This window comes from Neltuma alba, unplaced genomic scaffold, assembly GCF_004799145.2.
Source record: "Neltuma alba isolate B1F8T4 unplaced genomic scaffold, ASM479914v2 tig00011543_pilon, whole genome shotgun sequence".
Classification (NCBI taxonomy): domain Eukaryota; kingdom Viridiplantae; phylum Streptophyta; class Magnoliopsida; order Fabales; family Fabaceae; genus Neltuma; species Neltuma alba.
In genome coordinates, this window is record NW_021636205.1 from 409,794 (window position 1) to 436,017 (window position 26,224).

At 30.3% G+C, this 26,224-nt stretch overlaps 1 protein-coding gene across 2 annotated transcripts in view; it reads right to left on the reverse strand.

Moving 5' to 3' along the window:
- LOC114714823 (probable LRR receptor-like serine/threonine-protein kinase At1g53430) overlaps window positions 1–26,224 on the reverse strand; it is a 74,149-nt gene that overhangs the window by 41,699 nt on the left and 6,226 nt on the right. The window lies entirely within an intron of this gene.

The window sequence follows — 26,224 nt, forward strand, 5'->3', positions numbered from 1 at the left end:
AAGCTGAATCGGAAAGAATCCTTGATGTGAAGGACAAACAGTTGAGGAATAAGACCATTCGATTGGTGAAAGTCTTCTGGAAGGGCATGAGTCTTGGTGATGCCACCTGGGAGACAGAGGAAAGGATGCGACGCGATTACCCTCGTTTGTTTTCTTAGTAAGTGTTTGTATTTGTTTGTGTGGTGTTTTGTGTGATTGCTTGAATTTTAGGGACAAAATTCCTTAGTTGGGGAGAATTGTAACATCCTGAGTTTTATCAGGTTTTAATAGCCTCTTTTTGGTTGATTTTGAGCATAGTTTAGTGATTTAATGTTGATCTTGGTGTTTGGGTTGAATTTGAGGTATGTTGGAGGAATAGGTGAACAGACCCTCTTAGGAATCGGGAGTTCTAGGGGGAGTGTCTTTCGGGAAGGTTTAGCCACGGCGAAGGTAGGGGTATGCCGCGGCGAAGATTTTCTGGGCGAGCGAGAGTTTCCTCTCGGGAAGCATTCGCCGTGGCGAAGATTGGAGTTCACCGCGGCGAAAGGTCACAAATCTATATAATCGCTGGAGGGGTCAGATGTGCGAAAATTAGAAAATCTGAAGGAGGAGAGAGAAGCTCTGCTAGGGTTTCGGTATTGTGGTTTGGGAAAGGTGTTCCTAAGGATCCATTACCTCATGTAAGTGATTTTAACCTCTAATCTACCTTCTTTCTTGGAATTTCTAAGGATTTATGGTGAAACCCTAGAGTTTTCTAGGTTGTCATGGAATTGAGGTTTTTGACCGATTGTTTTGAGTTTAATTGATTGCTTTGGGTTAGTCTAAGTATTTAATCGGTGTAGTTTTCTTGGATTTGAAGAACTTTGAGTTTTGAAGCTAGGGTTTATGAGATTGGGAGGTTTGTGATTGAGGATGACAATGTGGAGATTGATTTTGAGTTTTGTGATTTAGGTTATGTTAAGGAGGGTTAAATTGGATGTTTAATCGGTTTAGAATGTTGTTAAGACTTCAATTGTTCAAATGGGATGTTTGGGTGTTGAATTCCTATAGTGGGTCCTTGAGGTTGTGAATTTTAATTGATGTTTGGAAAGGAATTAAGGTTTTAATGGATTTGTATGACCATGGAGTGTTGCCTTGATAGTTATACCCTTAGAGTTGGGTAGAGTTTTGATGGGAGATAGGAATTTCGTGTCCCCAATTGTTGTTTTGGCCACATTATTAGTTGAAAGCTAATACATGGTGGTTGTGTGTTTGTGTGCTTGTGTAGACCGGTTGTGAGCCTTGTTGGTGCACGGGGCCGTATTGTCGGTTTGTTATTCCTTGCTCAGGCGAGAGATAACCACTTTCCAATCCTTTGTACATGCTTTTGTGGTACTGTGAGTGGATTTATGCTTTGTGCTTCGAGTAGCAACTGTGTTCAAAGTGTATGTTGTATATTAAAAAGGAAAACCGTCTTGTGGGGTTTCAATTGATATTGAATGAATTTATTACTTGTGAAAGATAGGCCACTGAAAGAAGTTAAGTGTAAAATGATTATTACTCTTTGATTTTGGTTTGAGCATGATGCATAAATTGAGAATTGGTGAGAGTTTTGATTGTTACTACCACGTGGTAAGGCCTCCATTAATGCATGATGGTTGGCTCTGTACGTCCCCTATAGTGAGGGATAAGCCTTTTGGCTCCCTACGTCCCCCAGAGTGAGGGATAGGCCTTTTATGGCTCCGTACGTCCCCCATAGTGAGGGATAGGCCAGGCTCGACTCTTGAAAATCCCCCAAAGTGAGGGATATGGTTGATGGGATTGCATCATTGCACTTGCATGACTTGTTGTGGCTATCAACTATTATATTACTTGTGAACTGCCCCACTTGACACCTCACGAGCACCTATTTAGTAGTACCTTGATTTGGAAAGATTGGTTACTAGGACGTTTGTCTCACCCCGTGGTTTACAATGTTTTCAGGTGAAGGTTCCAGGCGTGGGCCATCGGGAAGAGATGCAGAGGCTTGAGCTTGGTTAGCTTTAGGCCTCTAGCCTTTGTATATGTATGGCTAGTATATATTGCCACCTTTAGGACCGCTTTCTGAAATATTTTGATTGCCCGGCCTTATTGTAAACTAGAAGGCATGTTACCTCCTTATTTTGGGTTGGTCGGAGGCCATTTCTAGTGTATTGGTGAAACTCTGATTTATTTTGTTAGAAACCATTTGGATGGGCTGATGTGATGTCTTTCGTTACCCAGGCCGGAGGCTCGAAGGCCCAGTAGATGTAAATGAATGATCTTAGTTGCATGCAACGAACTTTGAGTTGGAACCGAGTTTAAATGTTAATTTCAAAAGTTATGTAAATTTCTTTCTACTATGGTAGTTTGTTGTAACAGCTTTCCTTTTCTACCATAGTAGTGATCTTATGACGAGTTTATAATGTTTTGAGGTTAAGGGTTTTACACTTTGTATTTATATAACTTTTATTTTTGATGTAGAACTTTTAGATCTAAAAATGGGTTATTTCTCTTTAAAACAAATCAAAGATGCCACTAATAACTTTGCCTCAGAAAATAAGATTGGTGAAAGAGGTTTTGGATCGGTGCACAAGGTAATTTTTAATGTATCATATTTATCTTTAACCACTATTACATGGTTGAATACACATGTAAAGAGATTATCTTTTAAGACATATTGATTTTGCTCAAGAAAGATTATGAATATTGAGACTAAAGGGTAAATTGAATTGCAGGGTACACTATCAAATGGTGTTGTCATAGCTGTGAAATAGCTTTCCTCTAAATCAAAATAAGGGAATCGTGAATTTGTTAATTAAATTGGAATGATTTCTGCTTTGCAACACCCAAACCTTGTGAAGCTTTATGGATCTTGCGTTGAAGGAAATGAATTGTTGCTGATATATCAGTACATGAAGAACAATAGTCTTGCTAGTCCTCCTTTTGGTAAGGACTTGAATTCTTCACAATTAAAAAATACCATATGTTGTATTATATATGAGGAAAAGATAAAATTGATTGAGTATAAACGAATAAAATTGTTTTGATATACATTCTCTTATTGTGTGTGTTACAGTATCACGCCAAATGTAAAATCGTGTTTATATTATTTGCCAGCAGCTTTTAGTTATATCTTTATTTTTTAAAAGACAAAATTTAGATATTGTATTTTATGCTTTTTTTAATTCAAACATATTTTCTCATTTGAAACAACTTCTACAAATATTTAATTAATTTTTATTGAATGACTTGATAGTAATATGTTATTACTTATGATACCATTGATATTAATGTTAGGTGGCCATGGTCAAAAGATGCACTTGGACTGGCCTACAAGAATGAAGATATGCGTAGGAATAGCAAGAGGATTAGCTTATCTTCATGAGGAATCAAGGCTAAAAATTGTGCATAGGGATATTAAGGCAACAAATGTCTTACTTTATAAAGATTTGAATGCCAAGATCTGAGATTTTGGATTAGCCAAGCTTGATGAAGATGACAATACTCATATAAGCACAAGAATAGCAAGAACCATGTCAGTATATATTCTACCACATCTTTCTCACTGTATCACTATAATTCTCATATTTGGTTTAGCAACAATATTAATAGGTTTTTTCTTCTTAGACTTTCCTTGCAAATTCTTTGTTTCATAACTTGGTTATTAACATTATGTGTTTTCTTATTAGCGGTTATATGGCTCCTGAATATGCAATATGAGGATGCTTAACTGAGAAAGCAGATGTTTATAGTTTTAGAGTCGTCGTTTTAGAAATTGTCAGTGGAAAAAGTAACACAAGTTATAGGCCAAAATAGGAATTTGTTTACCTTCTTGATTGGGTTAGTGATGTTCAATATTCTTCATAAAATTAATGGTTTGATTGAATTTCAAACAATTGCATACTTTCATGTAATTGAAGGCTTATGTTCTTCAAGAGCAAGGGAACCTTCTTGAGTTGGTGGATCCAAGCCTTGGTTCAAGCTACTCCTCACAGGAAGTCATGAGAATGCTGGAGCTGGCACTCCTATGTACTAACCCATCTCCAACTCTCAAGCCATCCATGTCCTCTATTGTCTGCATGCTTAAAGGAAAGTTGTCAATCTAAGCCCTAACAATCAAACATCAGGAGAGTGACCAAAAGGTTACTACATTCAAGGCCTTGAGATACAATCATCTCAAGAAAGCCATAGCCAAACCTTTAGTTCTTCTTCTACATCAAGATCACATGAAAATGTGAAGTAAAGGGTTGAAGCAACGGATAGTGCATCATCACAATACAATTGTAGTAGTTAAACCTTAACTGCTTCTGCATTCTCATATGAAAGTGTGAAGAAAGGGTTCGAAGTAATGGATGGCTCAATGGTTTGATTCCTCTATTTCTCTTCCATGTAATAAACATTTCTCTTCATCTGGCAGGTTTCTTAAGAATTCTATCTCTGTATGATTCGATCAAAATGTAGGTTGGAAAACAAGCATAAAACTGCAATCTTTCATAAACGAGTAGATATTATTCGAAGAACGGAAATATAACATGAAGTGTGAAGAAGAATTTGTGCTAATTAGTTCCTCTGTTTTGCAGTTTAAATGTGATGTGTAATTAGTGCAATGCACAGCCTTGTCTTTATAAATATATAATTCTTGTTTTTATTGAACTTCCTAATACAAAATGCTAATTAATTCACTCTTGCTTAGTTTTCTCGTGATGATGGATAATAGGATTATTCTAACAAAGTTGCCAATCTTGAGAGTTTTGTTTTTGGTAAAGAGTGAGTGCCCAAGCCCAATCACAAACCCATGACAAACCTTATTAGCTAAACCCCTTTCATCTTCTTCACCAAAAAAAAAAAGACCCTTTCATTTAAAAAAAACCTTATCTGGGTGTCTGCTGCTGCCTCTTAGTTTCATGTTAAAATGAAAAAAAAGGTAAAAATATAATTTAGAACAAATAAATACATATAAATATGTTATAATGTAAATTTGAACTTTTTAAATATTAAAAATGTTATAGATATATAGTAAAAAATTGCAAGAGTCTGTTATACCAAATTTGAACTGCCCGATTCTGAAATCTGAAGTCATCTTTCTTCCACGCGTCCTTATCTTGGGAATTGAAGAAACCCGGGGAAATAAAATTCATAGAGGAGGAGGAGGAGGAGGAGGTAGTTAAGGGGGAGCAACCAAAGAAGCCTGAGCCAAGGAGATTGTATGATTTGTTTGGTCAAGGGGAGGAATCGAAGGAAGCTAATCCGGGGAGATTAAGTCATGGAATTACTCTGTTGATGAAACGCATAAAGAAGTGAAACAGAGGGAACCAGTTGGTTTAAAGAAGCTTTCGCTTGGACATGGAAACTCTTCTCTCTTATTTATACAAAGAAGGGTATTTTAGAGATGCCAACTTTGGCAAGGGTAAACAGTTTGATCTGAGCTGGTTCGATACTGAATACGCCCGGCATTATACATTGAGAAAAGTTATATTATCCTGTTTGCGTGAAGTTAGGTAAATTAATTTGTTGCAGGAGGAAGCTGCCAATATTGATGTCTAATCAGTGGCTTTGTAGTTTTCAATTTCATCTTGGGCTAAACTGATACCCACAGCCTATTGTAGCGCAGAGTCGTGAAAAAAGCAAATATTGCATGCAGTTTCTTGGCAATAAAAAAGCATAAAGGATTGAAATTTTGTTGCATGCTAAGAAACTCGCACATTTAAGAGTCCTACTTGTGACATGCATAGTCTGGTCATCTAGGTCATACGATCCAATTGTCTTCTATCAACATGATTATTTAATATGTGCAAAATAAATTCATATTGTGAACATAAGCAAGTTGATTCCTTGTGTCCATGTTTATATGTGCTAATATGAAATTGGATTTTGCAGATAGCTTTCAGGAAGTCATCTGAAAGAGGTAACATTGTTTGGCTGTCCGTCTGCCAATAGGTCTCATGTCAGTCCTTGTAAAAGACTGCGATACTTTTTTAAGATTCCAGAGAACACTGTAAGGCACATCTTGTGCACATACTTTCTCCATTTTTTTTGGTTGAAAAAAATACTATATAAAGCTGTAATTGTTAACTTCAAAATTTTCAGTTTTGTTATGCATCAGGTTTGCAGTAAATGCATGCTGAGAGATTCATGCAAGTTTGCGAATCAAAGTGTTTGGCGAACTGATAGCAACAATTTGGATCTGGCTATGGCAATGATGGTCATTTGCTCTTATGCCTTGTATTTAGTGCATCCTCGGCTGGTTGTTCCTGATAAAGTTAACAATTCAGTCAACCAGTTGCTAAAGGAGGTTCTGAAACTGAGTAAAACCTTATGATAATGCGTCTGGGTATATAACCAAAAATGATATAACTTTTTTTTCCCCTTCCTCACAATTCTATCTGAAGAATCAAGATATATACAAAACATGTGATGACCTGATGAATTACAGCCTTCAAGCTATGGATGTGGAAGTCTGCTCTGTTAGCTGATTTTTGCTGTTTGCACTGAATTGTTTAGACCTTTAAGATTGAGATAAACATATATGTTGAGGCAAGTGATCATATTCTGCCTCTTTGGTCCCTCATTTCTTACTCTGTAGATTTCGTTTATTTTTCATGCCAAAGAAAAAACAAGTTCTTGTAAAATTTATTGAAATGTTTAAATCTTAATATCATGAATTATAAGTTCTCAAATATAAGAATTTGGGAAAATTGATCAAAATTCCTCAATTATGAATGTAGTTAAAACTCATTCCTTATTTTTTGTTCTTATTTAAGGTTCATTTGTATTGGCAGTAGAAAAAGTAACTTATTTTTAATTTGACTTTTAAAAAAGTTAGGTTGGGCAAGCATTAGATGGGATAATATGATTTATGTTTGAATTGACTTTTATAAAAGTTAATTTTTAAAGTAGAAAAGTTGTTTTGATAATGATTGAATAAGTAAATTTAGTTTGTAGAATGATTAAAATCGATATAACTTTTATTAAATAATAAAAAATGATTGAAAATATGAATTTACATAATATAATAATTTTAAATTATTATAATAGGAAAAAGATATATTTAATGAATAAAATATATTTAAATTAGAAATCATATTAATGTGAAGATTTTTGAATCAAGTATTATTATATAATTAATTAGATGATATATTGTACACAATTTATGTAATTATAAAATAAAAAATAATATTAAAAATTAAAAATATTATAAAAACTATGTTCAAAATTATTTCATTTAAGAGAATAAAAAAATAAATAACTAAAAAATGATTGAGAAGCACAAGAAATATGCACAGAGAAGTATAAGAAGAAAATAAACATAGGGGGAAAAATGTTTTTTGATTCAAAAAAGCTACTTTTGCATAAGTCATAAGTAAGTTTTAAGTATTTTTGCAACCGTACATCAAAAAACTGCTTTTGGCCTATAAATCAAATGGGCCAAAAGTGAAACCAAACACAATTAAAATTACCCAATCTACCTTTTAGTCAATAAGTAGTCTATAAGTCACTTTACAAGCTCAACCAAACAGACATGTAATAGATTAATTCTTATCCAATATAACTCATCGAATGTGGTAGAAGAGGTCCTTGACACTGTTCAAAAAAAGCTTCCGACTCATTCCAACCTCTTTTTTCATTCCCCTCCAAAAATTCCCCCCCCCCCCTCTCTCTCATGAATTCCCCTTTCTCTTTAGTCCTTCTCCATTATGGGGAGGTTCATGGAAAGGAGAGTAGAGAGAGGAAGAGCCAGCACGGTCCTCCTCTGTCAACGTTTGTTTGGTTGTTCCAGTGAGACTCTGCGTGTATTTGGATTCACGTTTTCTATTATGTATCAAAATGAGGTGAAGTTCTTGGTAGGTAGAGGTTTGAACACATATTTGCGTTAGCTTTTTTCTAGATGAGCTTTTGGGTAAAAAGCATTCTAACGCTGAAACTAATATGAGGAAACTTTGCCAACAAACTCTGAAGAGAGGAAAGATGATAATGAAAAAAGACTCCTAACAAACCTAATAATTTAATATTATCTATCTTAATATAAGAACTAGATACTTAATTTAAGGATATTAAAAAAATGTTAAGTTATTTATTTGTAATAAATTGATGTTGGCTTGTCTAAAATATCATTGTTAATCATATGTATTGAAACTAACTATTAATAAAAACTCCTTAGTGTGTATAATCATCATAAAATTATTTGAGGTAAAATGGATAAACATTAGAAACAAAATAGATTGATACCTTATATTTAGTATTTTCAAACTTTCTCAATAACATATTAACTATTTTTATAATTTTAATATTAATATTTTTCTTAGAATTATCATATTATATACATAATAATTTAATAAAACTCATACATTTTTTGGTCATTTTACATCAAAACTTACTTTTCATTATCCATCCAAACAAGTTTTAACTTTTCAAATGACTTTTTATAAATATCAATCCAAATATAAATCATATTACATTAATTGATTTTTATCCTAATTTAAATTTACAAAAGTTAGATGAATATAAATCATATTACATTAACTGATTTTTATCCTAATTTAAATTTACAAAAGTTAGATGAAATAAAAATCAATTTTACCATCACTAATCTAAACACATCCTCTATTATCTCCAGCCACGTAGCAAATGTAGAATCATATATTAGCTCTGATTCTTAATATAAGAGTTCATTTGATTTTTATTTTGATCCTAAATATAAGACCCTAATTCACTTTGTCTCTCATATTTATCCTTTTTTTTTCAAGCTAGTCCTTGTAATAATAATAGTTCTAGCTAATACACTTGATTATTAAAGATATTTTAGGAAAGACAACACTTATTTATTATAAATAATTAATTTAACTAATTTCTTTAATCTATTTAAATTAATTAACTAATTTTTATATTAAATACCATAGCTACTAATTATATTCCCAGCCACGTTGGGCTTACTTGAATGTCATTTCATTAATAAAAAATATGTACAGAACACTGCCCAGCATAAACAACTGTCAGTGTAAGAAGGGCAATTAGAAAAGTCATGCATCAAGGGACAAACAAACTAGCATAGTTTACTGCAAAAATCCTTAGCATTCATGACATGATCAGTAAGGGAGCCGATCTCGTTGACTAGCCGGCAGCTACGGCCTTTTTCTTTATTGAAGATGAAATTATTAGGCGCATTCCTAGTTGACTGCAAGTTGCTTTTCCTGCACCTCCGAACAAAATGGCAAACTCATTTAAGAAAATAGTGTTACTCATCATGAGCCAGCTCAAGTTCAGGGTATGCAAGCGAAACAAACACATCAGCTTTTAACAGTGCCAGAAACTTCTTTTCCCACTAAGTTGTATATGATAAGAATTAATTAATTTGTTAAACAAAAAAATTAAAAACTAAGTTTTAATGAGTTAAAAGCTTAAAAACTGAGTCATAACTATGTTAAAATTTAAAGGAACAAAAGAATTTTTATTTTTATTTTTTTGTTGACAGTTAATTTCATTTTGGTATTGTGCTTTATCTATACATATATTTTTGTCCATTTTTTTGCCAGAATATAATTTTTTCCAATTGTATTCTTTGCTCATTTTAATCAATCTGTGAAGTGTAACGTATAAAACCACGCGTAAAATAACTCAGGCTGATAAAGAATAATGAACATTGAAATATCACAAAACGGATAACTTTTTTCCCCCTAAAAATGATACGGCATTTTAAGTATAAAAGAACTCATGATAACAAGAAAGAAGCACGTAATTTAAAAGAGTATGAATTTTAGCCTTTTTTAATTATTAGTGATTATTTTTTTTAAAAATGTATATGATTAATTAATATCATAAAATATTTTTAGAAAAATTAGAATCTAGAAGCATGTTTCAATTATTTAGAGTTTGCACGATAATTTGTACCATTAATAATTTATATATGATTATGTTTATTATAAATTTCACCTTATATGTTGATAATTGACAGGCTAAATTAAAAATGTCAAAATTAAAATTGATTTTTATCTTAAGATCAATCACATCAACGATGAAGCGTTTCACTCTTTTAGATGCAACTATTGAATTCTTTTTATTTGTAAATTAAGAAGTAGAAGACTCGTAAAAGTCTTGACTTGCTTTCTTTTTCTTCTTCTTCCTCCGCTTTCTCGTGTATTTTGTTATCCTCAAATTCTACATCTCCTTTTCCTTCCTTCACCCCCTCTCAAAATTATTTTCTGCAAGCTGCAACAATATAAATAGTGTTTGGGATTTTAGTAAGTTCTAAACTTTTTCTATCTTTTGGTATTTGGATAAGTCTCTTTGAACGTTTTCACAGAATATGAAACAAATGCTCAGCTTATATCAAAAGATGAAGGTCTCTTAATTAACCTTTCTATTTCTTACTTCTTAGTATATATATTACTCTATTTAGAAGCTTAGTTTTTATATTGTAGTTTTTATTCTTATTTAAGATGTATCTTATTTGAATTAATATTTGAATAATTAAACATATATTACCTCTGGTTCTAAATAGAAGAGTTAGTTAGAGATTTAATTTGATCCTAAATATGAGAACTTAATTCATTTTGTTTCTCATATTCATTTTTTTTTAAAGCAGTGTTTATGGTGATTGCACATACTAAATAGTTTTCATTCTAACGCACATGATTAATAAAGATATTTTAGAAAAAATAATACTTATTTATTATAAATAACTTAACTAATTTTTTTAATATTTATAAATTAGTTATTTTGCTCATATATTAAACACCAGAGGCAGTATTAATTCACTTAAGTTTAGCTTAACCATGATTAGATGAGCTTTTATCATTGAACGAGTGTGTTGACCAATATCAACACGACAACTAGTTCAATTTTTAATGGCTAGGATGTTATATAAGTAGCTTTATATACTTTAAATTTAAATTTACTAAGTAATCATTGTATTTCTTTTTTAATACCTATTTGCCATTTTTATATTCTGACCGACCAGAAAAAGAAGATAAAGCCATTGGAAAAGTAAAGGTAACAAAGATGACAAAGCCATCACTGGTATGATTCACGATTAATGAGCATATGCTGTCCATCATGAATGTGGGATCATTTTCATATTTCACGTTATTTTATTTTTTTAAGATTATTTGAAAACTTTTTGATAAATATGAAATATAAATAAAAATAATTTTATAACCATCATTTTAATAATGTTTTGATAGTTTTGATAGTGACTTTGGGGTACTCCCTGCCGACGCTTTGCTCTCAATTTCCAATTAACTTTACCTTTTCCAGTTATATATATTATATATCATCGTCTCTTTAGCAAAAATTGTTAAGACAAAACTTAGGTGAAGTTTCTTAAATCTGAGTAGCCAATAAAATTCTGCCATTTGTATTGGTGGTGCACATAGCACTAGGTTTAATGAATCTAATGAGTTTGACGAGTTTTATCCTATTTTTTATTTTTTAGCTTTTCAAAAAAATTTATTTTAATCATTTTATTTTATAAATTATCCTTTCAACCAATTTTTCAAATGTTAACGAAACATTTATAAATACTGATATATTATGTTTAATTTTTCAAATAACAATAACTAATAAAAAATTATTATTTGCAATTAATATGTTAGGAGTAATTAAAGAACTAAAAATATATTTTAAAAAGTTAAATAACGAAATCAAACATTTGTAAAAGCAGATGAGATTTTTATCTTTTTAAAATAATAATAATTAGAACAAAAATTATCATTTGAGATCAACGATGTGAGGGTTAGAAGATTAATAAAAGTTCAGAAAATTAATTTCTCAATCCTTATAATTTTTTTTTTTTGGAGTTTTCAAGGCCCTACTCTTTGATTCATTTTATCAAATCCTTTCAATTTCCCTACGATGTGAGGGTTTGAAATATTTTTTTATGAATCTGAAAATAATTTCTTATCTCTCTCTCTCTCTCTCTCTCTCTCTCTCTTCCCCGGCATCCTTTGCCACCTGATCCCTTCACTCACACTCATCTCCCAATAATGTTAAAAGCTCATGCACGCGTTGGATGCCAAACATTTTAATCTTTGGAAATGAAACAATGAAACCATAGTGCAAAATGCTTTTAAAGTTGATGCTTTTATTTTTAAGAGTTAGATAACTAATTTGGAGATATTAAGAAAATTAGTTAAGTTGGTTATTTGTTGCGTTGATCCCTTTAAATTTCCTTTTCAATAATATGCAGTGAATTATTAGAATTATCACTTGGTGAGAACCCCTTGCAATGAATAAGAACATTTTGAAAAAAGATATGAGATAAAGTGGATTAAGATCTTATGTTTATGATCAAATTCAGCTTTCAACTAGTTTTTATATTGAGGATTGGAAGTAGTATAATAATTAAAGACACTAAGGTGACTTTTCAAACTGCTATCTCATGAGCTTGTTACTATTATGGATTTCCCTATGACTTCGTTGTTCAGAATCAGAACACACAAGACTACTCCATGACTCTCCTGGAATTCACATTATTGGAATTTTTTTTTAAACATTGTTAGTTTCTATTAAACAATTTTAAACAGGTACCAACGATGTAAATTTAAAGGATCTAATTAAAAAAAAATATAAGAACTTGATTCAAAATTCAAGGAAGTCATGGGAATTGGAAAATTAATTTACCTAAAATACTTTATAAATTCAAAGAAACCAAACTACAACTTTATATAAAATCAAGGGAAAATTAATTTAACAGTCCTTATAGTTTTATCTAATTTTGAATTAGGTCCCTCTAATTTTTTTTCTTTTTACGGAATCCTTATAGTTTATTACATGAAGTGAGAAAGTCCTTTTGTTAAAATTACTCCTAACACCGTTAATACATTGAAAAAGTAACATATGGTCTTGTTTTCTCTTCTTCCCAATAAAAGCTTGTGGCTCTCTCTCTTCAATCCCTCAAGAGCCAACCACACCAGTCCCACGCCAATAAGGATAAGGCTCCTTCTTAAATTGTATTCACCTCTTCATTAGCATTAAGGGATTTAGGATAAAATCATATGAATATTGGGGTTCTGCATTCTGAAGTGATAATATCGAAGCTTTGCTCCTCGCTTCCTTTTCGGCGATGGCAGTTTTGTCCCAAACATGGTAACCTTGCAAATGAAAGTCTACTCAATATGACAAATTGCATTATATACTGCTGATATTCTTTTTGGAAAATTTTAACAAAAAAACCACCTTAATTTGTTATTTTAAAAAATTTGCTTAACATATAATACACCATTTTTTAATTCTGATTTAATTACGAGCCTGTCATATTGGGGTATTTAATTCTGATTCAAGCATGGCGACAAAATAAGGCCTTTGAAGTTTGAAACAATGGTTCTTCAAGGAGCTGACTTCAAATGTTATCACACCCAGAGATGCTTTCTAATGGAAGCAAGAAAGAACGGGGCAAACCCAGTCGTACCGCCGAAAAAGAAGCAAGGAATGCCACCGAAAGCTCCGATGGCCATTATGACTATGGAATCTTGAATCCCAATATTCATGCAACTTTATTCTAAATCCCCAACAACATAGAAGTAGTGCGTGTGAATATAGTTTAAGATGGAGCTTTTCTTCTCCTTATCGATTGGCGTGGTTGGCCCATGATTGATGATGGAGAGAGCGGAAGTTTTTACTAGGAAGAAAGAGAAAGAGAAAGAGAAAGAGAAAGATCATTCTTGGCGCTGGAAAGAAAGAGAAAGCAAGCCTTTTTAATGACATGTCCCACAGTATTAACGGCGTTGAGAGTAATTTTAACAGAAGGACTTGCTCATTTAATGTAATAAATTATAAGGATTTCATAAATAAAAAATTAAAGGAACTTGATTCAAAATCAGATAAAATTATAAAGACTGCCAGATTGCTTTTTCCTAAAATCAAAGACAATATATTGAGATACAATAATAATCTTCCAAGCGTCCCAAACATTTTTCCCTCATTAATTGTTGGGAAAATTATGTTAAAAGACCAAAATCAAAAGTAAATTATGCTAAAAAAAAAGCATGAATTTTATTTTGGTTTTTTTTAACATATTATAACAGGAATGAAGCCTCATCCCATTGATTTCCGTTTGGTCTGTTAACATAACGTTATAAGAAAAAATGGCTAAAATGTATTTTTAGTTTTTTTAACTTTATACAATGTTTTGTTTTGATCTTTAACTGTAAAAAGTAAACTTTTAGTCCTTTAATATTAAAACTATTAATAAAAATAATGATATTGAGCTCTTCAGTGTTAATAAAATATTACTAAATACTTTAAGACTAACAATATTACTAAAGTTTAATGTTCAAAATGACTATGATTGTTATAAAAAATCATCATTTAAGACTAACAATTTTACAGTTAAAAGACTGAAAGTAAACTATTTAAAATTAAGGGACTAAACTGAAACCTTACATAAAGTTAAAGAACCAAATATATACTTTAGCCTAAGAAAAATTCACAAGTTCCATCACAATTCCGCAATTCTCTACAAAAAAAAAAAGGATAAAACATAAAACAGATTATTATTATTAGTATTACTATCACCACAAAACAGTTAAATGAAAATTAATTGTCAAACAATTTGTTTATTTTTTGTTTTCAAAAACGAAAATTTGTTCTGAAAATTGGAAATCAAATAAAGCCTAAATTTGTTCTGAACATTGGAAATCAAACAAAGCCTTAGTTTTTATATTGTACTTTTTATTATGATTTAAAATATATCTTATTTAAGTTAATATTTGAATAATTAAACATATGTTAATTTACTTAAGTTAATATTTGACCATGACCAGCCGTCCAGACCTTTGATCATTGAACCATTGTTTTGACAATTCCAACAACTTTTTCAATTTTTAATATCCTGAAAGGTCCATATGTGGCTTGATATTATTTTACATTTTAATTTAAATTCACTAAAGTAATCATTGTATTTTTTTAATAATTTCTTGCCATTTTCATATTTTAACCAACTAGCAAAGGAAGACAGAGCCATTGGAAAAGTAAATTATAAAGGCAACAAAGATGACAAAGCCATTTCCCGGCATGAGTTGTGATTAATGAGCATCTGCTGTTTGTCATGAATGTGGGATTATTGAAATTAAATTCGGACAACTTCATATTTTAAGTTATTTCATTTTTTCTAGATTTTTTGAAAAATTAATTTTTACTTTTGATAAATAAAAAATCTAAATAAAAACAAGGGTCAAAGTGCATTCAGTATCATGAAATATCTTTTCAAATACATCAAGTATTCAAAAATATTTTATGATTCATCTAGTTTTCCTGTGCTTTTAGTCTTTTGGCATATTAAAATATTTAGTGGCACAATTTTACTTTTAATGTATTGATTTTTTTAGAAGCATTTGCATTTTTAAAATATCTTTTTAGGGACAAATTTTAACCCGCCCTTAACTCCTAAAAAATTTCGTTAAATGAACGTGCATCAAACATTTTAAAATATTTTTTAGTCTTTAGTCTGTTGAACACATTAAAAAAAAAATACTTGAAGTAGTAGATTAACTTTAACTCTAAAATAATTTTATAACTATGATTTTAAAAAATAAATTTATTATTATCAAAAATTACAAATTAAAAATTTTAAATTGAGTGTCACTATCCTCGTTTCTATCAACGCAAAGTGCTCTTGGAAAGCAATAATTTTTCGATAGTGAGTTTTGACACTTGGCTCTTGATTTCTCATTAACTTCCTAATAGAATTAGCAGAGTAAATTGAAAGTATTTGATAAAAAGAAACAAAAAGAAGGGACTTGATTCAAAACTAAAAAAAAAATTATAAGGATTGAGAAATTAATTTTCTCAAGTATTTTCTTTAGTCTTCTAACCCTCACATTGTTGATCTCAAATGATAATTTTTTTGTACTAATTATTACTATTATTATTTTAAAAAAGGTAAAAACACATGTTTGGTCATCTACTTTCATAAATGTTTGATTTCGTTATTTAATTTTTTAAAATATCTTTTTAGCCCTCTAATTTTTTAAAATATATTTTTAGTTCTTGAAAGGGGTAGCTTTGGCTTGGGACTTTGGCTTCAAAAAGGTTATTTTTGAATCTGATTGCAGCAACCTTGTTGACTTGTTGCAGATCAAAACTCAAACCAATTCTTGCAGCTTGATTTTTTTTAATCCCCAAATGGCCATCTTGCGGGTGATGTGTGACTAGCCTTTTATTTTTCGGGCTTCAGCCCTCTCTTATTACCAAGAAAAAGACTTTCTAGTCTCTAATTTGCTGCTTCTTGTTTTGGTTGCCACCATTCAAGATGTATTTTCTTATGCTTCTTCGTTGCGGTTTAATCTGGTGATTTTAGAGGTGCCCATTCTGCATAACTCCAATTTAATCAGTTTGGTATTTCGATGTTAACACCATTTAATTATTTCTTTCTGCTAACTCTATTCTAAAATCATTCAATGATGCTTATCGCTTTGTTTATTTTTTACGCATTTTATGGAAGTCTATAAGTTTTAATGCTTTCTTTAAATCCTTTCTTTTATATGCTCAGTCTTGTTTTTATTTTGTAGATATCAAAATATTCAAAGGTTATGGAGAATATTGAGAGGAGATGGAATCGATATGTTGAACATGACCAGGTTCGAGAAATTATAGCACTGAGCCGGATTAATGAGACCCTTAAAAGTAGTCAACAATTGCAAGACAACTTGAAAATCTTCTTGTGATAACCTTCGAAAGAAGCCCTCTCGTTCTCACCAATTTTCAAAGGAAGGCTGGACGATCATCATCCAGAAAGGGGGAAAAAAAGCCTCAAGCTCAAATGTGTTATTATTAGCCCTGCAAATTCGGCTTTCTTCAGCTCTGTTTCCAACTCTTGCTTCTGTCCTTCCTCTGATATTGTATTTTGAACCTTATTATATTATCATTAATATCATTTTGCCTTTGCTTCAAAAAAAAAAATTATGATCCAGACTGGATAATAGTGGATTGAAAACTAAGTTTGCCCTGATTAACAACATATCAATGTTGATGTTAATTTAGTACATAATAACATTTCCATTCCCCAATTCTACCATTAAAATAATATCGGTGCGTTGCCATATTCAGTACAACAAATAGTAAAATATTATCCAATGCCATGATATTCTTGTGCAAAGCATCATCCCCTTGTGATCATTTGTCACATGAAATCTTCGCTGCTACTTATAACCCAACTGGTTTGAAAGCAAAGATTGTCTCCCCTCCCTCACTAGACATAACCATTCTTGCTTGCAGTGAACCAACCTTGTATCCCTAAAGTTCTCAATTCCCTAACATGAAAATCCATAACAAAGAAAATACATCTGTCTCACCCAACGCAACACACCCTTATAAGATAGTAATACTTTTACCTTGTAGAACATTATTCCTTTGCTCCCAAATGATATACAGGATAATAATAATCCACTTAGAAGTGTCCACGTGAAACTCATCTTTGACATCTAGGTGAGCGAACCATATTTTAAGCCAGATAATAAGACCCTCCTGCTGTATTCACGAACATAAGCAGAATGCTTATGTTCACGATCTCTACCCTCTCCTTCGATGATCTCAGCTCTCTTCTCCAACCCTCTCTCTTCTTCGCCGGTTGCTCCCTCTCTACGCGCCTGTTGCGTAGATTGTCGCTCGAACCGTGTGAGTCACACGGTGTGACTAGACTACGTGCAAATGTTGACTGACCCAAATTGTGATCAATATCTTGAAAATTAATTATTTTGTTGTTCTAATTTTTTCCCAATTATAATTTATAACTTAGTTTGTAAACTTTAGTTGAATAGTTGACAAAAAAAAATCAACTTTAATTGAATACAACTAAATTTCTATAATTTTTGAATTCAATTGTTTTAAACTTTAACTCAATAAACTAAATATTTATAATTGAGTTATATAAAAACTAGTACCTCCCTAATACAAAAGCTAAATAACTAATTTGTCAATACTGAAAGAATTATTTAAGTTAGTTATTTATAATAAATAAAAGTTATCTCCTCTAAAATACTCCTATTAATTATGTCGATTAAAATTATCTATTTATGAAAATTCATTAACATGGACAATCTTTCTAGGGATTATTTGAAGGCAAAATGGATAAATATTAAAGATAAAATAGATTAAAATTTTATATTTACGGTCAAATTAAATCTCCCACCAACTTTACGCGAAGGACTACTATGGCTGCACTCTTTTTATAAGGAATAAACGGGAGTGCAATTTTATTTCTTATTATAAGAAACGCTTTGCTTTAATTTAATTTGAAGCATTTATTCGATGGCAAAACAAAAATGATGCATTTATTATTTTTTTTCCACTAATACCTTCATTAAGAATAGGACAGAAATGCCACCTGAAAACACACCATAAATAAATAAACTATTTTATTCAAAGTCTATTAGTAAAAAAGACCTGATAAATTTTTATACACAGAAAATATTTATACTTTGTAAATTTTGTACACACATGGTATAAATACTTTGATTTAAATCATTCTCGTTAATAAAATTTTTAATGAGAGCCTTTCCCAGGTTTGCCATTATTTTTTTTTAATTACAAGTTTTTAATCTTAATTTTTAAATTTTTTCGTAAATTGAACTGATCGAAATTTCTCGTTTTCCCAGAACCAATCCGGGCGTAAAATGATTCAGGCAAATAAAACACAAATCATAAGAACTCAAAGGAATACGATTGGTCACAAAACGAGAATTACAAGTTTATTGATATGACAATGAATTGGTGAGACCTAAAGCCTGAAAGAATGCGATTGAGACGAAAAGCCGAAGTCATTTTCTATTTACAAAGCACGTTTACTTGACCTTCCAACTTTGAACATGCCAGTTGAACCCAGGGGTAGTTACGGTACTTCACCTGAAGGACACGGATTTATTAGTAAACTCATCTCATATATTTATTTTATTTCGCAAGTCATCATTAAAAAATCACTTATAAATTATTTTCAAAGCTTTATTTTACCGTACAAAAAAAGCAGTGTTATCTTGCTGTAGCTAGAGGCTAATCTTTTAGGCTTTATTTCTCTCATCAGTGAGGTCTTTTCTATACATGCGACCTGATTCTAATACAAATATCTTCTTAATAATCAGTTTTAATTATTAATATATACTAATAAAAGATATTAAAAAATTATCACAATTTTTATAAGTAATTTGACTTTTTTTTTATTTTGTATAAAGAACTTGTTAAGAAAAAAAATCATAAGATAATTTTTTAGTCTTTTTTAATGGGTTTTTATTTAACCAAAAAAAATACAAACAAGAAGTATATAATCTTTGTCAATCAACAATAAGATATATCTCAACGAATGAACATGGGATTGATTCTAGATAAAAACAAAGAGATCCAATTCAAGTTCAGAGATAAGTCATAAATATACTAGAATTAAATCTCCATTTATATATATTCTCACAATCATGCATACCTTCATCATCTTACAAACACATTTATCTTAAAAATCAAGATTGATCAATAAAGATAATACAAATCATTTAAACAAACCAATCAACACACACAGTTATTAAAATACACACACACACACACACACATATATAACTTCATTGAAACTAAGTGTTGGTCTGAAAAATTTTGACTAAGTTCAAATATGAGTTCCCCGCCAAAGTTAGTGTCATTGAAAGATTTGATGCATCCCATGCGACCATGGAACACAAAAGCTTTACCTTTGAAGAAAATACCACGATATGAGAAAGTTAAGGAAGAGATTTATGATGAAAATGGGAAGAAGGTTTATTGGCGATGCAGAACAGTGAGGGAAGAAGAAGATGATGAAGAAGAAGATTCGGAATATTATGTGACGCCTAATGCATCATGTTTTGAATTTTGTGACAAGCTCTGTATCAAACCTATCAGATTCTAGATTAACAAGCTTTTTAGGCAGCTCTTCAATTTGCCAGGACCTCATTGTGATTGAATAATTATAAGTATTTCTAGTTATTTGTGACTTTAAACAAATCACTTGTTCAATGTCTGTCATGTGAATTTTATGAATGCTTTTACGTTTTTCCCAGTTATGATCCCATGCAATCATTTTTGCTTTATTATTTCAATTCGTGATCATACAACTGAAGCTGATGTGCTACTTCCGGTTCTAAATATAAGAGTTAGTTGACTAATTTAAATAGATTTAGAAAATAAGTTAAGTTAGTTATTTGTAATAAATAAGTATTGTCTTTTCTAAAATATCCTTACTAACCAAGTATATTGGTTAGAACTACCATTATTATAAGAACTACTTTAAAAAAGATAGATAAATATGAGAGACAAAGTAAATTGAAATCTTATATTTATGACCAAAATAAAAGTCAAACGAGTTCTTATATTAAGGACCGGATGTAGTATCTGTTAACCAGACTTTCTAAAGCTCGGTTTGCATTTAAAAAAAAACCATTTTTATAATTGAGTCTGTTTAAACTGAAATTGAGCCATCATTAAATTGGAAAATCAAGACAGTTTTTCATGTATTACGAAAAATGCTGAAAATTTTAATAAAAACACATAAAAATAACAAATTAATCCTCGCGAAAAAAACCCGATATGTCTTCTGTTTATTTGCAGCTGTATAATGTTATTTTATTGAAAACTGCTTCCAATCACTAGCACATGTGGGTTTTTTTTTTTTTTTGGTAATTAGAGAGACAGATACTAGCAAGTTGATTTTACAAGTTGGATCCAACTGATAACCTATCTACTACAAGGAGATTAGTCATGTGGGGGTTGTTTTAGAAAGACAGAAGCCTTGTTGGTACTGCTTAAAAATTCAACTTCATTAATACTTTTATTTTGAGGGAAATATTATTATTTGAATACAATTCGATCCAATTTTATTAGGGAGAATCGCCAAAAAGATAATAGAAATTGCCTACTTACAAATTAGGATTCCTTGTAAGACTTGTGTAGGTTTTAACAATAATCAAATGACAAATGACAATAAATTTTTGACAAAATATTTGATTTACAATTTCCATAATTTTTTGCAATTTTTTTATTTTACTAATCATTACGAGTATCAAGAATAAAAAAACATACATAAAACCTAATGAATTAGGTTAATTTTGAGATTTTATCTTGGTGCTTGAGTGGCTTGACGGAATTTAAATTTAGATGTTTATCACTTTATCTACGCCCTTTCTCATCGTTACCATCTTACTATAAAGAGAAAGAGATTATTTTTTTTTTAAAAAATGGAAATATTACTAAAATTAATATTAATAATGATTTAATATCCAAGTATATAACCTTTAAACTTTTTACATAAAACATCAGTAGTTTATTTTTTATAATCCAAGTGATTTCTTAAATTTTCGATTAAAAAACTATTTCCCCTTTATTTTTCACCCAAAAATTCCCCCTTTCCTTTGCGATGATTTCTCAATTAAATTAAACATCCTTTTCCAGTGACAAAAATATCCTCAACATCCCAATTGACCATGACTTGCCACTGACACCAGCAAGAATATTTAATTTCTGTTATGGAAACCTAAGTAGTAATTTTTTATTATTATTATTTCAGTTACAGTTTATATTTTTATTAGGCCGAAGTTTCAATGCCTGTATGGAGCCACATTTGAGTCGCGTTTAAAGAACTTTTAGAAGCTAAAGACACTTTTGGCATGTCTATTGGTGTTTGATATAGCTTTGAGTTGCATGATTTAGCTATTTAATGTTTACAGTTTGAACTAAAAAGAGTATTATTTAATAAGTTTATATATTTTTTGGTTATTTTATAACTAAATTTATATTTTCAATAATAATTCAAACAATTTTACTTTTATAAACTGACTTATTTACAAAGCTAATCCAAATAACTTTTTTATTTTTACAAACTAATTTTTATAAAATCCAATTCAAACATAAATCACATTACCTAATCTAATTTTTATCCAATCTAATTTTTTAAAAAATTAAATTCAAAATAAATTATTTATTCCACTATTAATCCAAATAGACCATCAGCTTATATTTAAAAATACAGAATTTAACAAATAAAAAAAAAACCAGGGAGAAAGATTGACTCAGTCAAAGGCACACCCTGCGGAACATGGATCTGTTGGGACGAGAAAGGGGACGCGGCAAAACGTAGCGTCTCGTCAGTGAGAAGGAGCACGTGCTAGGGTTTGGCGCACGTGCGTGACTAGGACACGGCAATATATACGTTGCGTGGGCAGATCCGAAGATGTTGATTGTTTCCTCACTGCCAATGTCACGTGACATTTTGAGTCCCACTCTCCCTCCAGTTCCAACGCTTCATTGTTTGCGTGGCATACACTCACCCAAGTGATTTAACTTGTTTTTTTTTTTTTTTCCTTTTCTTGGATTGGGCCATAAAAATTGTAATGATTTAAGATTGGGATAATACAAATTTTAATCCTTTAAGTTTGTTTTAATTTTGATTTTGGTTTTTAAAATTTCAAATCATAGATTTTAGTCTCTCAAGTTTTTTTATTTAAAATATTAGTTCCTATAATCCAATAAAAACTTGGACCATTTTATCTCTTGAAGGATAAAAACCTATAATTTGAAACTCGAAAGACCAAAACTAAAATGAGTACAAACTTAAAGGACTAAAGATTATATTAACCCTTTAAGATTTATAGTTACCTTTTTCAGGGCTCCAACGGTGTCATGATATATCTGTTTTAATTTTTGCTGTAGCCACTCCTCATGATATTGAAAATTAAGGGCGTGTAATCAACATGCAGGGATGGGACCCGGTTATTTAAGGATCGGAATCCTCAGATGGTCTCTAATTAACACTATTTTATCCAAAAGTATAGAAGTAAACGGGGGCTTAATAAAAACTTTGGTTCTATCTTTATTTTGGTTTTGGTTTTTTAAGTTTTAAACTATAGGTTTTGATCCTTTAATTTTTTTTTTTTCATTTAAAACATTGGTTTCTGTAATCCAATAAAAACTTGGATCATTTTAACCTTTGAGGGACGAAAACATATAACTTGAAAATTGAAAGATTAAAATCAAAATGAGAAAAAACTTGAGAGACCAAAAATTATATTAACTTATAAACATGTCTAATGCTTCCATTTCCATCCCTCTTCATTCAAACGCATTTGATTTTATCATACTTTTTAAAATATCATATTATCCTTACGATGCATATCCCTTTCGTCTTCTTCCTTACATCGGGGAGTCTCGAGATTCTTTTGATCTTTTTTGACCTGATAAAATCTTTTGATCAAAACACTACGAGGAAATAAAACTCAATATCAATTTAAAAGATGATGGCGGTAAAAACTACAAAAGATACAAAGTTAGCTTAGATTCATAATACTAATCCTAATAATTATGATGCGTAATTTTACTCTGCAAACGTTGAAGTAAGTATAGCTGGGGGAAAAAAAAAAGAGGGGGGAGGCAGAAGAGAAAGAGAGAGCGAGAGGCAGAGGAGAAAATCAAGAGAGAGTGAAAGTACGTGATGTCTGAAGGATTAGGTAAGAGTTAGGAATCATTTAGGTACACAAATATACATCTTTTTATCAAATTTTCTTTATGACTATTTTCTATATATTTGAAGCTTTATATTATTAGTTTCATTATAATATTTAGAAAAAATTTTACTGTTTAGGTATAGAGTAAATATAGAGTTTTGACAATATATGACAGTAGAAATTTAAAAATATATTATTAAGGAATTTTAATTAGTTTATATTCATTCAATAGTTGTTTTGAAAATTTTAAATTAAGATTTTACTTGAAAAATTTAGTATTCAAGACATATAAAATGTCTTTACCGATTAAATCTAAGTTAAATAATTTATTTAGGCCATTTAATATATTATTGAGATTTTAATTGGTTTGAATATTGCATAGGTTAAAAATATATATTTTTTGAAATACTTTTTGAAAACTTAAAGAATTGTAAATTGACAATTTTATAAAAATTAAAGCTTATTTATACTTTAAAGAAGTTGCTTGGCTAAGAAAGTTTAAATGAGACTATAATCAATAATTGAGATTTTAATATAAAATATTTATATTTTAGGTAATAAATATATTTATTTATTTAAGCTATTAAATTTAAATAGTCTCGTATGAAAATTTTATTTCAAAATAATATTGTATCTATTATAAATAGCAAAATTCGGGAGAGTTAATATATTTTTGTAATTTTAGTTTAGAGGGTAGTCTTAGAATTTTAGAGTAGTTTTAAAATAGTTTTGAGTTATATATTAATAAATATCTGTGTGTAATTTTGTAGACTCTTAAAAATTTTGGAGTAATTATTTTGTGATTATTTGTAAGCTAAAAAGTAACAGGTAATTCTAAAAATACTTTTATATACATGTGAATTGTGTATGATTATGTTGTGAATTTACTATTTTTTATTATATCATACTGAAATATATATATTATGAATTTTCAAATAAATTTTTTAATATATTACTTTATTTTGTTAAGATTTATTGCTAGTAATTATGATTACATAAATTCTACTGACATGTTATTTTAATAATATATTTGAGGACATACTTCTGACATAACATTATTTGCATATGAGATATGCATTGTTGGACTAAAGATAGAAAGAGATTTGTATGGATATAAAATTACCACGTGGTATGCTATCACTCAGTACACAGTGGATGGCACTTGTTAGGGCCCATTCCAAGTTTTCCTTTGGCCAAGAATCCTTTGGAGCTATGAGACATGTGACAACTCCTTATTTTATTTTCAAAAGAGAAAAGCCATAGTTCAAACATAAGCTCTGTATCTTTGGCCGAATATATCTCTAATTTTGGTGAGCTTGGGATAATCCAGTAAAATGGATTAGTTCTTATTGGATTATGTGTTAATCTATGGCTCTAGTTAGCAGTATAAGGATGGATGGTAATATGAGAGAAGATGCATATTACATTATTTTTCGAATATATTGAAAAATGATGTCGGTATATTGTTAAATCAAAAATGAAATTGAATTGAATGTTAGAAATTCATGATTTCCATACACAAACACACACACACACACACACAAGTTGATTTTTGTTTATCATTTACGGTTGTTTGTATAGGTTAGAATTTTAGTAGTTAGTGAGATATTAGATCTCATCCCTTATATTAATATTTTTCAAGCAAAGGATCTAGTGGGAATCAAGGGAAGGTGCGATGGAGTGAGCCGTAAAGGCTTTTGTGCTCCTCAAGCATATGCCACGTTATATTTTTATTTGCCATGACTATAAGATTTCAATGGTTTATTTTGTTATGTCAGAAAAGTATTTTGAAATTATCGCCTGTTTTGAATGCTAGAAATACGTATAGACTTATAAATAAAGTATTTATTGTGTATATGGATATAATTATGTGAGGTGTTACACCTATGCTATTTCCTAATCCCATATACATGAATTTGACTAATCTCATGTACAAGCAATTTCTCATACTAGTTACTCTTTTAATAGATTTTTTTCAATTGCAATCTTAATTTCTATTCCTCATTTTCAATGCTTTATACGAAATGGGACATAGACATCTGGGGTAAGCCCTAAGTGGGCCCCACACCATAAGTCACTCCTTTTCCTTATTTCCTAATTATAAGCCCTTTATGGTGAATCCTTCCTTACTCATCTCATTTTTTTTTGGTTTTGGGTTTTGTTTGTAAAAAAATTCATTTATTATTCATCTGCTCCTAAATATAAGACTTGTTTTGCAGTAAAAACAGTTTTACATTTAGAGCTAGAAAGACAAAGTACTATTGTAAGAAATTTCACACATTAGTACACATGTGGCCAGTCCTTAAATAATCAGGAAAGCACAAATGCGAATAATTGCGATGATCATGTTTAGTTTAAATTTGTAGGTTTTTGTTGTGTATTCCCTCTTAATTTGCAAGAGATGACGAATTTCGAGTACTTAAAAAAGAAAAATTAGCCATTAGTCTTGTATCAGCCAAAAAAAGCCTGTTGCTCCTTCAATTACTATTTCTCAGCCGATGGGTACCACTATGTACCACGACCAACATTGTATTCAAATGAAATTCATAGGATTCTTCCCTCTCAATCATCACCAAATTCTAATGTTGTTAGGTTCTTCAATCTAAAGTGCAACTCTTGCTTTTGATGTTAATGGTTAAGGAATGGGGAAGCAATTGCCATATTTAATTTGATTAACAAAGATAGAAACAATTATTGAATGTGAGGTGTCAGCTGCCTCCTTTCAATTGTCTTTCAATTTTTTTTCCACTTTTAAAGTAGTATTTTTTTCATTTGTTTTTATCATAAGATTCTTTGTAAAGTGA